Genomic DNA, 13,795 nt, shown 5'->3' with positions numbered 1-13,795 from the left:
TTTAAATACATTTTAAAATATTTGACACAAGAAATGCCAGCTATCTTTAAAACTCTGTGCTGTTAAACAAGTTATATGCAAGAAACATCATATCATCCACCGAAGACATTATCAGTAAAGTCTCCATATTTCTGTTTCCTTAAAAGTCTGTTTCTTGCTTTTGAAAAGTAGAGAATGACATTCAGTGACAACTCACATTGCTTAGTTCCACATTAAAGCTCTATTTTGTGTGCCAGTGGATGATTTCATCTTACCTTTTGTCCATGGAATTAAAACATATTTTTGATGCCACCATTACTTTATTTTTTCCACCAACTGTCATACTGAATCAGATTCTAATTCATTTTTAAAGTTTAAGTTATTATAACAAGGTATAACACCATTTGAGGAGAGAAAAACACTTCTGAGTAGCTATTTTCAGGTGGGGAAAAAAAAAAGATCATTTTCTCTCCTAATGATTTTGCAATTCTTATCTTCATTTTGCAATTTATCTAAATTAGACTTCAATGTTATTATACTTCTAAATGAAGTAGTGTGGTTTGTGAAACTAGGAGTAAATAGTTATGTTTTATTTGTTTCAGTTTTGCACCTGCACCATTGATTATGTAAATGAATGATTTGATGAAGCATTCTCCAAAGCATCCAGTTAACAAGGCATAGTATGTTAAAATTATGAATGCAGGTTTCCAATGTCATATGTAGCAATATTAAGTAGTCTCTTCATCTCAGACAGAAATATGATAAAATGGCTCTTTTTTTTTTACATAAGTCTCAATTTGTTCTTTTGAGTAAAATTATCTTTGAATTTTTCCTCCCTTCCTAATAATACAAGTCTCACTCCTATGTTCAAATACTGACATTAACATTAATGAAATTCAACTTCTAATCAATGTCCCTAATTATTCTTTTTTCCTAAAGAATTTTAACATGTTCCCTATGAGCATATACAGGGGGAGGTAATCCCCCTCAGGAACAGTCATAGGGGAGGGGAATAAGGGGGAAAAGGGAGGGAGGGAAGAATGGGAGGATACAAAGGATGGGATAACCATTGAGATATAACAAGAATAAATTAATAAAAAAAAAGAGTTTTAAGATGTTCAGTTGATCAATACAATTTCAAAAGCTTTCAATTGTTTTAAAATCTTTATTACTCTACTGACTCCATCTGTCAAATAAATCCAGAACACACCATTTTCAAAGTACTCTTTATGGACACTGTCATGAATTCCCACCAAACTACTATAATTTCCCTCAGTCTTGCTGTTTTCATTTTATTACCAATCCTCAAAAATGTTAGTGGTTCATATAACTTTATGTTCTCATTCTATATATTTGTCTTGGGTAAAACAGATAAAACTGTTCCATTACCTTCCTGTATTGGTTTAGATTCAGTTTCACTGTAATCCAACTTATATTTACTTAGAAGACTGGTAAAATGTACATTTGGTTCTATTAAGGAATGGTTGGCAGGATAAGACTTACCTACACTGGAAACTAGGTAGAACAGGAACTGGAAAGAAGGAGCCAACAAATGCATCCTCATTACTGTTTGCTGACATATCATTGAAATACCTTAGCTTCCATACAGCCTTCCACTCAGTCATAGGATGAAGCTTCCACATTTGTGAACCAAAATAAACTCACCCTTCTTCAACTGGCTCCTGTCTGTTTTTGTGACCACAATGGCAAAAAATATATAACAACAACAACAACAACAACAACAAAAAATACTAGTACCAGGTCTAAGTTTTGTATTGTTTAACCTTATTTTGTAGACTTTGCCATTTGTATCAAGTTTGTGGGAAAATCCGCAAGAATTTGGAAAAGATGGCTGAAAACCTAAATCATGATGCATACAGGGCCTTTTGTTCTCCATTTAATTATTTATTTATTTAATCACTTTACATCCTGATCCCAGCTCCCTCCCTTCTCTCCTCCAAGGCCTACTCCTATACTTCTTCCTCCCATTACCCTCTCTCCTTCCTCCCAGCAAAGAGGAGGCCCCCATATGGTACCAATACACCCTGATATCTCAAGTCACAGCAACAAACCTTTTTCCACTGAGAATTAAGGCAGCCTAGCTAGGGGAAAGTGACCCAGCTACAAGTAACAGAGTCAGAGATAGCCCCTACCCTTTGTTTCCCTCTATCCTTCCTCCTACTCTTCCACAGCACTCCCAGAGCTCGGCCCATTTTTTGGCGTTGGGTCTCTTCATCTGTTTCCATCAACTGCTGGAAGAAGCCTCTCAGAAGACAGTTATGATACACATGGGTATAAAAGTTTAGCGGAGCATCATTAATAGTGACAATGGTATGATCTCTCCCATGCGGTAGGTCTCATGATGGACCAGTCATTGCTTTGACATTTCCTCAATCTCTTCCATTTTATCCCTACACTTATTATAGACAAGACACATTTTGGGGTTAAAGGAATTAAATGTGGGTTGTTGTCCTCCTCCCTCTGCTGGGAGTGCCACCAGGCCTCAGCAGGGGCTGACTCCCTACTCCTTGATACACTTAGTTGGCATCTCAGATAACAACATTCACGTAAAGACATAGGGCCTCCTCTTTCCCAGTGATGACCCCACATACTTATTTCTATTATCTCTCCCAGTTCTTCCCCTCAACCTAATCCTCCTCTCTCCACCTACGAGATCCCTAAGCTTTATTATCCTACCCACCCCTAACTACCATCCACTTCCCTCACACCATCTACTTCAGATTTCTATTGCATATCCTGTTCTGAGTGAAACTCAAGGATATTCCCTTGGGCTCTCCTTGGCTTCTTTTGGTTTGTGAACTGTAGTATGGTTATCATATACTATATGGAAAATGGCCACTTACAAGTGAGTACGCGCCAAGTGTGGCTTTCTGGATCTGAGTAATCTCACTCAGAATGATGTTTTCTATTTCCATAGAAAATCCAAACATTTGCCTGCTAATTTATTTATTTCATTGTTTTTAACAGGTGAGTAGTATTTCATTGTGTAAATATACCACATTTTCTTTATTAACTTTTATTTCCTACATATACATTTATATTATTACTCATATATACAATAAACTACCTACAACAAGAAGAACCACAAAACAACCAGTAATTATATAAATTCCACATTCCTACTCTCTTGGCTATTTGTATTTGGCATCCTTGAAGAAAACATCTTTCCTATCTTAGTGCATCTAAAATTCTGAATGTAAATTAATATCTATCATATCTCACTATTATTATCTTAAAATATCTTTCTAGATGTAAAAACATCCTAATCCCTAAATGACTAAGGTTTATTGTAAAACAAGCTATATGTCTTCAACCTCATCAGAACTTCAGAAGGAATAAATTAATTAGCTTAGTATATAGGGAGGGCAGGTAAAGATGTTTTTATTATTTTAAAGATTCATTGACAATGAAACAGGTTAACTCCTGACTACACCCAGCCTACCTCAAAGAAGATGATTAGCATCAAAGAACCTCCTTAAGGAGATGGCTTCAAATATTGCAAACAAGCCACTGGGCATACTCTCCTTATTTCTACCACAGACAGAATTCTGCCTACAAACAGGCAAATTTGGATGCATGCAGAGTCAGTCAACAGCCAAATTCTGCCAAGACAGAGTAAGTAAGTTCTCTATAGTTTCTGCCTCACAAATATGTCTATCAGATATGTTGGTCCAGAAGGCTGAAGATGTTGCTCCAATGTTATAGAGTATTTTGGGTGACTCTTCAGGCAGCAAACAATCACTGTCATCTTCTCATTTAAGAAGCTGCTAACCTGCACTCCCTGGTCTTTATTCATTCTTTACTCAAGGGTCATCTAGGTTATTTCTAGTTTCTGGCTTTTACCAAAAATGCTGCAACAAACATAGTTGAGCTAGTTTTCTTGTGATAAAGGGAGCCATCTTTTATATAAATTAACAGGAGTGATATATCTCTATTTTGAGGTATATTGATTCCCGATTTTCTGACAAATGTCCAGATTGATTTCCACAGTGGTTGTACAAGTCTGCATTCCCACCAGCAATGTAGGAGTGTTCTCCTTTCTCTACATTAATGCCAGCATATGTTGTTCCTTGGGTTTTTAATCCTAGCCATTCTGACTGGTGTAAAAAGGAATCTCAGCGTTTTTTGATTTGCTTTTCCCTCAAAAGAACTCAACATAGAACCAAATACACTAAATCAATTACAAGAAAAAGTGGGGAAGATCCTTGAAATCACTGCCAGAAGAGACAACTTCTTCAACAGAACACAAACTGTTCAAGATCTATGACCAACAATTTTAAAAATGGAACATCATGAAACTGAAAACTCCTATAAGGCAAAGGACACTGTCAATGGAACAAAACAACGACCCAGAGATTGGGAGTAGATCCTCACCAATCCTACATCTGACAGAAGGCTAATACCTAAAATACATAAAGAATTCAAGAAATTATACACCAACAAACCAAATGACCTAATAAAAAATGGGGTACAGAGCTAAACAGAGAATTCTCAACAGAGGAATCTTGAATGGCCAAGAAGCACTTAAAGAGATGTTCAACCCTCTAATCTCTAAACAACTATGTTTCATTGTGAACCAAACTATATGGACTTCAACCCCGTCAGAGACTTGAGAAAGAATAAAATTGATTATCCTAGTATATGAGGAGTACAGGTTAGTAGTTTTCCAAATGAGAGGATGACAAGGACAATTTTCTACTTGAATAGTCACACCAAACTCTCTATGATGTTGGAACATCTTCTTCAGACTTCTGGGCCAATACATCTGAAAGACTTATTTGTGGGGCAGAAAGTATTGAGGACTGAGGACTTGCATACCCTGTCTTGGCAGAGTTTGACTGTGGGGTCTGCTGCCTGCATCCAAGCTTGCCCTCTTTTACACAGATTTCTCTCAGTGGTAGAAATGAGGACATTTTCCCCAGTGGCTTGTTTGCCTCATTTGAAGCCATCTGTATAAGGAGGATCTTTGATATTCATCATCCTTTTTTTTTTGAGATAGGCTGGGTATTCCCAGGAGTTAACCTGTCTGATTATCAGTGAATCTTTGAAATAATAAAAAACATGTTTAAATGCCATATTCTGAATATCTGAGTTTTTGAAGACCTTATCTAACTGTTTTACCTTATTTTTCTATAGAATCATATATATCTGTTGCATCTAAGATGTATATTGTTGTGATTAAAAATAGACTAATGATTGATATTACCATGATTTCACAAACTAACAATTAACTTGTATAACTTGTATAACTTGTATAACTTATTTATTCTAAACAGCCTGCAATAGCACTTTCAAATTATTGGAGGTAATCCTTGTATTTTAATTGAGTTATATTTTAATTCATATTAGAGTAGAAATATATGTAATGTGTGTGAAGAATAATCTTACATATGAATTCTATACCACTGTATCTAAAACAAACATTTGCATCTATATACAAAATTCTTTACCAGTGAATTAAAAATAACCTTGTGAGTGACCATTGAGGCATTAAAGTGAGAAGGAGATTCATAAATCTGCTTTTTGTTCTATCTTCCCTATATGTTTCTATGTTCTCCTTTTTCTCTTTTCAATCCCTATCTCCAAACCTATGAGGAAAAGATAAAGGAAAAGAGATACATCACTGAGTCCAGCCTTGTTTTCTCTCTAAATAAGACCAACAGTAACTTGTAACCAATTCCCATTGATAATATGAGATAATATTGCCCAAGGAAGCAACCAAAAGCCTATCCAACACCCCTTAAAGGAGATGGGCTGTCATTCTCTTAGGTTTTCTTCAGACTGATTTGGGACTAATAATACCTTTGTAGGGTTAAATTATTGTTACATCTGTGTTTGTGTCTACTAAACCTTCAATTTCAGTGTTATAGATTTGTAATTTTAGAATTGGTTTTGTTCATTTATTCCATTTTGTTTTTCTTACATCTTGGGGAAATTACTTCTATCAGAGTCACATCATAAATGTGAGATCCAATATCTTTCAGATTTCTAAGCCATTCATCTGTTAGTACTGATCTTTCCTTTGAAGGCCTGATCCCCCATTTTTCATCCTGAATTAGCATTTTCAAAAATCAAAGATACTAATATTTTCTTTCTTTACTTATGAATGAGATAATATTATACTTACATCTGAAGTCATTCTTTGCAAGAAGTTAGTGAAAACTTATTTTGGGCCTTGGAAAATTTTGGTAAATGACTCAGTCCTTTTTCCTGATTCTTCAACCTTGTCCCAAGTATTTAAAACTGTTAAATGGCATAGCTCAAAAGTGTGATTGTCAAATTCAAGCTACCTTTGTAACCTTCACCTAGAAACTGGTCATGAAAAATATTAATACCTCTAGCCTTGTGCCATTGTTCTAGGGCCCTGGATTCTCCTTCCCACTATATTCCATTGTAACTGAGGACCATATTCCAATATTGTTATTGCCAAATCTTTCCAGTGTTGTGGGATAATCATGTCCTGAGTTGCTCATAAGTTTAATATGCACTTCATATAAGATAAATGCACATCACACAAAATGATCAGTTCCTTAAATCCCCTCAAAGATAATATATCTATATTATTCCATTTAACTTCTTCATAACCCTGGGTGTAATTATCATACCCTAGTAGGCCTTGTATCATATATATATATATATATATATATATATATATATATATGTATATGTATATGTATATCTTTACACATACATAACCCACACAGTCTCTGAAGGCTGACTATGCTGACATTTCTATGTTGAAAAAACAAAGTTTTAGAAGAATAACTAATTTATATCAAATAAAGGTGGGTAACATTTTTTGTATAACTCATCAAATATGTAATATTTGTGACTAGCTAAGACAAGGATACTTGAAATTGTTGAAATCTTCCAATGGTTTTGAAAATCCATTGTGTCTTGAGATTAATCTGAAATATATATCAATACTCTTACCAAGTAAATTATTTACTAAATTTTTTTGTATTTGTTTTTTAATTTTTTTATTAATTTATTCTTGTTACATCTCCCATGGAGGGGGAGACCTGGTGGCACTCAGAGGAAGGAGAGCAGGGGACCAAGAAGAGACTTGATACCCTATGAGCATATTTACTAAATTTACTAAAATTTTAAAGTATCATTGAGTAAAATATGTATTGCCTCTTTAAATAATATATTTACTTTTGTATATGCAGAATACTTCATAGCTATAACAAGGAAGTTTGATTTAAACCATATCTTATATCAGAATATATCAACTGTGATTTGTTTAGATGGCACATATCATGCAATTACAGCAAATCAAGGCATGGGAATATGGAGTAATATATCTCTGCATATACAGTAAGCCTATTGATTTAGCATTTTAAGGTCATCTAAAGAACTGAAAAATTTTCCTTCAAAGAAAATGACATTGTAATAATATGATGCGACTTTTCAAAACTAGCCTACCAACATTAAATAAAACAGACTATCCAAAATATGTAATATGACTTTTATTATAACTATGTTATTGTTTTTCTCATGGAAACCTTTTTATCATAATCAAAAATGTGAAATATGACAAAAGAAGGCTAACAAAAAGATACATTAAGTAAGGACATTTGGTACATATTGTTCACTTAAAAGTTAAAATGTCAGGACATAAAAACATTGTTGATTCACATAACGTTTAAATATTGTTCAATCTATCTGCTTAAGCATTGTATTATCTCAAATTCATTGAACAGTGGAACACAATCTTAAAAAAAGAATGAATGACTCCTGAGCAAATACTGTAAACTCACTGAACAAAATGTATTCTCTAAAGAAATAGCAGCTGAATGGATGAAAGAGCCATTGATTCTTTCAATGGAAAGGAAGCCTGTATATGAATAGGCACTTGCAATTGTTCTTCTATTTTGATGGCCAAGTCTGATGCATTTGCTATGAACCCCAATGGGTTTTCATATTTTCTAGACCAGATATAGTACACTACAATATTTTTTACTCATTTACCATAAGGATAAAATTTCCTTGATTATTATAGAAGACTGACTCGATTTCATTTAAATTGATCACACTCTCTTTTCACACAATATACTTTATTGTTATGCTCATAAACTAGTGTATATTATGGACTCATCATAGTGGCATCTATCTGTAGTAAATTGTGATTAACTCAGATTAAGAGGCAGAGAATTAAACAATGTAAGATGGTGAATCCTAAGTGGGCTATGGATACCACATCATCTAGTCTCAGTGCTTGGTGGTCACCGAGGAAGAAGAGGCCAGAAAGAATGTAATGACTATAAGATTTTGATAATTATAAGGAAGGAATACTTTCAAGACAAAGGAAGGCAGTTGCACATATGAGCACATATCAGTTGTGAAAACAGGCAAAGGTCTTGTTCATGTTCAATACATACCAAATTTCAGCATAGAGAGGGAAAAGAGGCATGAATGCCCAGGCTTAACTAATAAGTTCCTGGCACTTAACATCTTCTGGGAGATCAAGTTTCAGAATTCTTTAAGTTATGGCTCCTGCTTTGTCCAAAATACTGCTTTTATAGACAATACATCCAAGAGTATATAGTTATTACCAACTGTACTTGGTTGTATTTAAAATAATCTTTCAACAATTATTTTTCTCTATACCAACTCTTAGAAGCTAATGTCATCAGTTCTTTTGAAAGCACAAATTTCGTGATTCTGTGGCAACTGTATAATGTCCTAGGATTTTGTCCTGACTCTGACAACTCCTATGGGGCTGCACATACCATGCTTCCATGGGGGTGTGTTTTAGCTTTAATCAGGCCACCATATCTCTTACTTCTATTGAGTACCTTTAATTCCATTTCCATCTATTCTTCTTAATGTCATTAAGTTGAACAAATATCTTACACTGAAGAAACTTCTTCACCAAATCACAAGTTGTAAAGCCTATCAACTTCCAAATTGGTGCTCAGCTCTGAAAGTAGTTAAAAACAAAAATAGATGAATCCAAATTTGAAACTCCAATCAAAATAATAAGAATACAATACTCCTATGAATATCAGGGATTAGAAAGTGATACATTGTAGTTCTTTCTTTTTTTATCAAATTTTTATTTAAGTAATTTATTCAGATAACATTTATTTGTTATCCCTTCCTTTATATCTTGCCATTCCCCTCCCTTCCTCTTTCATCCTATTCCCTTCTCATAGGTCTGTGACACAATGGGGCCCTCTCCCCCATGATAAGATCACACCCCTTAGGTCTCTTCCTATAGCCTGCCTACTTTTCCTCTGAGTGTCACCAGGTTTCCCAACCAAAGAGAAGTGATCAAATAGGGGCAACAGAGTTCATGTCTGAGACAGTCCCTGCTCTCCATCAATTGTAGAGAATGTGTTATCCATTGGCTAGATCTGGATAGGGGTTATAAGTTTACTGCATGCATTGTCTTTGGGGTTGGCATAGTAGTTTCAGCTGACCTGCCTAGGTCCAGATCTGCCAGCCTTAATGGTCTTCTTGTAGTTATTTCTAAAAATATATTTCCTAGCAAAACCTGTTTTACCTGTGAATTAATTTATAATAATGTAAAGAGATATCTAGAACAAGATTTCTCATCCTGTGTGTCAAGACCACATTGGGGGTTGCATATAAGTTGTCCTGTATCAGATATTTACATTAAGATTATAACAGTAGCAAAATTACAGTTATGAATTAGCATCAAAATAATTTTATGGCTGTGGGTCACCACAATATGAGAAACTGTATCAAAACATCACACATTAGAAAGATTGAGAACCACTGATATAGAATATTAAATTTACAGTATATACATACATACACATACACACACACATATATATATTCTAAAGTAACACTGTACATAGATACAAAGAAATATGAAACAATGAAAATTGTAGAAAGTAGTCTGATTTTAGATGATTGAAATTCTCTTTTCATTACTGGGTAAATAAAGTTCTAGATTAGTAAGAACCTCAAAGTGAAAAGTATACGTGTTATTATTTCTCCATTTAAATATATTCATAAAGACAGAGAGACACAGCCAGTGTATATACTACTGGTAAAGTATTATGCAAAATAATAAGATCATTAGTTTTACTAATAGAATTTGATAAAATTGATGAATAGGTGCATATAACAATTAGACAAAGTTTAACTATATCTCGTGAAATTAAGATTTGAATTAAAATTTACATAAAATACCTATTTCAAATACAAAACCAGTACATATTTTGAATTTTATTACTAAATAATTAGAGTATAATATACAAAATTGACTTCCCATCACAAGAAATTTATGACAGGATGATTGATAATAAAATTCTACTCAGACTGATAACCACTATGAACAAAGGGGTTGCAATAAAAACTTATTAAAATTCAAAATGAGTCCATAAAAAAATCTTGCCAAAGTGCCAAATAATATTGGAATGTTCTTGATAGGACTACACTATAATGTGGTTAAAATAATAAAAATAATGATGATTTGAGTCTATTTACTTTACTTGATATTTAGAATTCCATTCACAAAAAGTATTCCTGGCAAAGGATCAATAAATTCATCTAAACAAAAAGGTGAGTAAGATGCAGACATTTGCCTTCTATGCTTTTCTCTGAGCCACTGCTGCTCCTTTTTCTACAATAGAATAAGTTTTAAGACCTATCCTTTTTCAGTAAGTTAGCTATAAGAGAAACACTCATGCATGAAATTGATCCATGTTTTCCTCAGGGATTCTTTCTCCTTATTTCTAACAATGCTGCTGTCAAGTTATTATATTAAAATTGGTTACACCAAGGAAAGGTGATTTTGAGAAGTTTAAAGCTTAAAGGAAATCAGAATAACTAATACCTCTATTATTAAATATTTAGCATGATTTAATTTTATTGGAAAATTATTTTAAATCAGTGGGTATATAGCTGTATTTTCCTCTTTCCATGGGCTTAGAAATAACTCTTATAATAACTATCATATATTAAGATATAAAGAAAATTATTCATTAATTTATATATATCTAAATTATTTGATATATATAGAAAGCAGTGACAAATTTGTTTATATTTCATAGTTGCATATTAAAAAACCAAGGTAATGAAGTATGACTTCTTTCTTGACATTTAAAAGTGATAAAATACTATTAAGACTTTATAGAGTTTAAAAGAATTTGTATTAGAATGGTGGTTAGAAAATAGTGTTTTAGTAATGTTAATATTAAAACAACAACAATAACATATTAAAGAATCCCTTAGGTAGCCCACCTGTAGTTCTTCTCCCCTTTCTCTATTTCTCTATACCTACTATCTTAGATTTGTACGTAGAACTTCAACAGCGTAACAGCTGTAGCTTCCCTTCCACGCTGTAAATTCATCCGTGGATTCTACCAACCATCGCCTCAAGGCCTTTCTTCTTCCACTCACTTTATCTGTAAATTCATCTGTGGATTCTACCAACCATCCCCTCAAGGCCTTTCTTCTTCCACTCACTTTATCTGTAAATTCATCCGTGGATTCTACAAACCATCCCCTCAAGGCCTTTCTTCTTCCACTCACTTTATCTGTAAATTCATCCGTGGATTCTACAAACCATCCCCTCAAGGCCTCTCTTTCCCCACTCACCACTTTATCCCATTCCCCAGCCTAGGCAGACTCAGGGTGAACAACTACAGGTATTGCCGGCCAGAAAAGGTAGGCTTCCAGCAGACCTCCTCCATTCTGTTCCCCTAGACCCAAACTCGCTGGCTCCTAGCAGCTGCATCTTCCCGTCATCCCTGTCCATTTCTCCTGTGGATATCACAGATCACCCTCCTCCATCCTAGCTTTTCCCACTCATGGCTGTGTAACAACTCCCAACATGGCCAAATACCCGCTGCACAACCACAGACCACACCTGCTAGACAACCATGTAGTCTGCCTGCAGACCTTCTCTGCACTCTCCTTTCCCCTAGACCCTGTCCCTCAATATGCTCTCTAGCACTACAACACATTACATCAGTGGCCTCACTTCTCCCCTACTCAAGTCTCCCATGGATCCAAGGAACATCCCCTACTGACCTCCTTTCTTGCAGTCATCACTGTATTCTAGGCTCCAGCACCAGCAGGAATTTCTTGTGAACCCACCAACTGAGTAGATCAATGAACAGGTAACACACAGCCACCACACTGTCTGAGAAACCAGAGATGAAACAGAAACCAAGGAGGAAAACACCCATCAATCAAAGATAAAGCCAAATATCAGTGCCCAGACTTATAATCATTTCAAACTCATATGCTTAGATGTCATATAAAAATTCAATCGGTAGCAGTCAGGACAATAGTTCTCCTCTAGAACCCAGCTATCCTACAACAGAAGCACCGGAATTTTTCAATATAGCTGAAGAATAAGAAATATATTTTAAAACCTACTATATGTAGCTGATGAAAATGCTTAAAGAGGTGATGAATAAATCTCTTAAAGAAACACATCTTCTGTGTGTGTGTGTGTGTGTGTGTGTGTGTGTGTGTGTGTGTGTGTGTGTGTAGGGAAATGGAGGAGGAGTGGACAGAAAGGGAGAAAGTAGAAGAAAAGGAGGTAGAGGTAAGTAGAAAGAAGGAGGAAAAACAGTAGTCAGAATGTAATATATGACAGAAAAACTTTAAAAATGTATTCCAATGGAAACAAATAGAAAGATAGAATCCACATGATCATCTCATTAGATACAGAAAGGGCCATTGACAACATCCAAAGTCCCTTCATGACAAACGTACTGGAGAGACTAGGAATTCAAAGGACATACCTAACCATAGCAAAGGCAGTGTACAGCCTATAGCCAACATCAAACTGAATTGTGATGAACTCAAAACAATTATACTAAAATAAGGAAAAAGACAGAGGGATCTACTTTCTCTATATCTCCTCTATATAATAATTGAAATTGCAACTAAAGCAATTAGGTAAATCAAGAGGAACAAGGGGTTGCAAATTGCAATGTAAGAAGTCAATGTATCATTATTTGCAGACACTACAAGTTTATACATATGTGACCCTAAAAAAATACCATTAGGGGACTCCCAAAATGGCTGGTACATGATTAACTAAAGTAATAATAATGACAACAATAAAACAATAATAATAGCAACAACAACAAAAATAATAATACAAATTAATAATAATAATAATAATAATAATAATAATAATAATAATAATAATAAAGCAGCTCTAGTGTTCCTATAGACAAGGGATAAAGAAACTGAAAAAGAAATCCAAGAAACAACCCCTTTCACAATAGAATGAAATAATATAAGCTATCTTGGAATAACTCTATTCAAGCATGAGAAAGACTTGTATAATACAGATTTCAAGTCTTTTAGGAAAGAAATTGAAGAAGATATCAAAAGATAGACAGATCTTCTATGAAGTGGAGGTTTCTAGTTTCTTTGAAGACTCAGATATGTCATGTGATGTTGTTCTGGAAGATGTCTTATTAGAGGGCATGTGATGTTTTTGTGAGATCAGACAAGTGAGAGGGTGCGTGATGTTTGGAAGGTATAAATGAACCCCTTTTAGAGTGGGATGGTGCTCTTTGCATTGCTAATGCCACACACGGCAACTCTTTCCTGATCATAGATGGTCTTCCCTTCATAGAAACTTTCCAGTCGACTTCTAGTAATGCTCTGGCTGATTCTGCTCACTTGTGTGTCATCCTCCATTTATCAGGGCTTTCTGGAGCTTGCTTGGCAAATAGCTTCACTGTGACAGAGAACCAGACGAACAGTGGAGTGGTTGTTGGGTCTGTAGAGATGGACTATAGTGGAGCCAACTGGATCTCAAATATGGGGCACAGGGTCGGCTTTC

The sequence above is a fragment of the Acomys russatus genome, chromosome 18, assembly GCF_903995435.1.
Source record: "Acomys russatus chromosome 18, mAcoRus1.1, whole genome shotgun sequence".
NCBI classification, from domain to species: domain Eukaryota; kingdom Metazoa; phylum Chordata; class Mammalia; order Rodentia; family Muridae; genus Acomys; species Acomys russatus.
The sequence above is the reverse complement of the archived record's forward strand: the minus strand, read 5'-3'. Positions refer to the sequence as shown.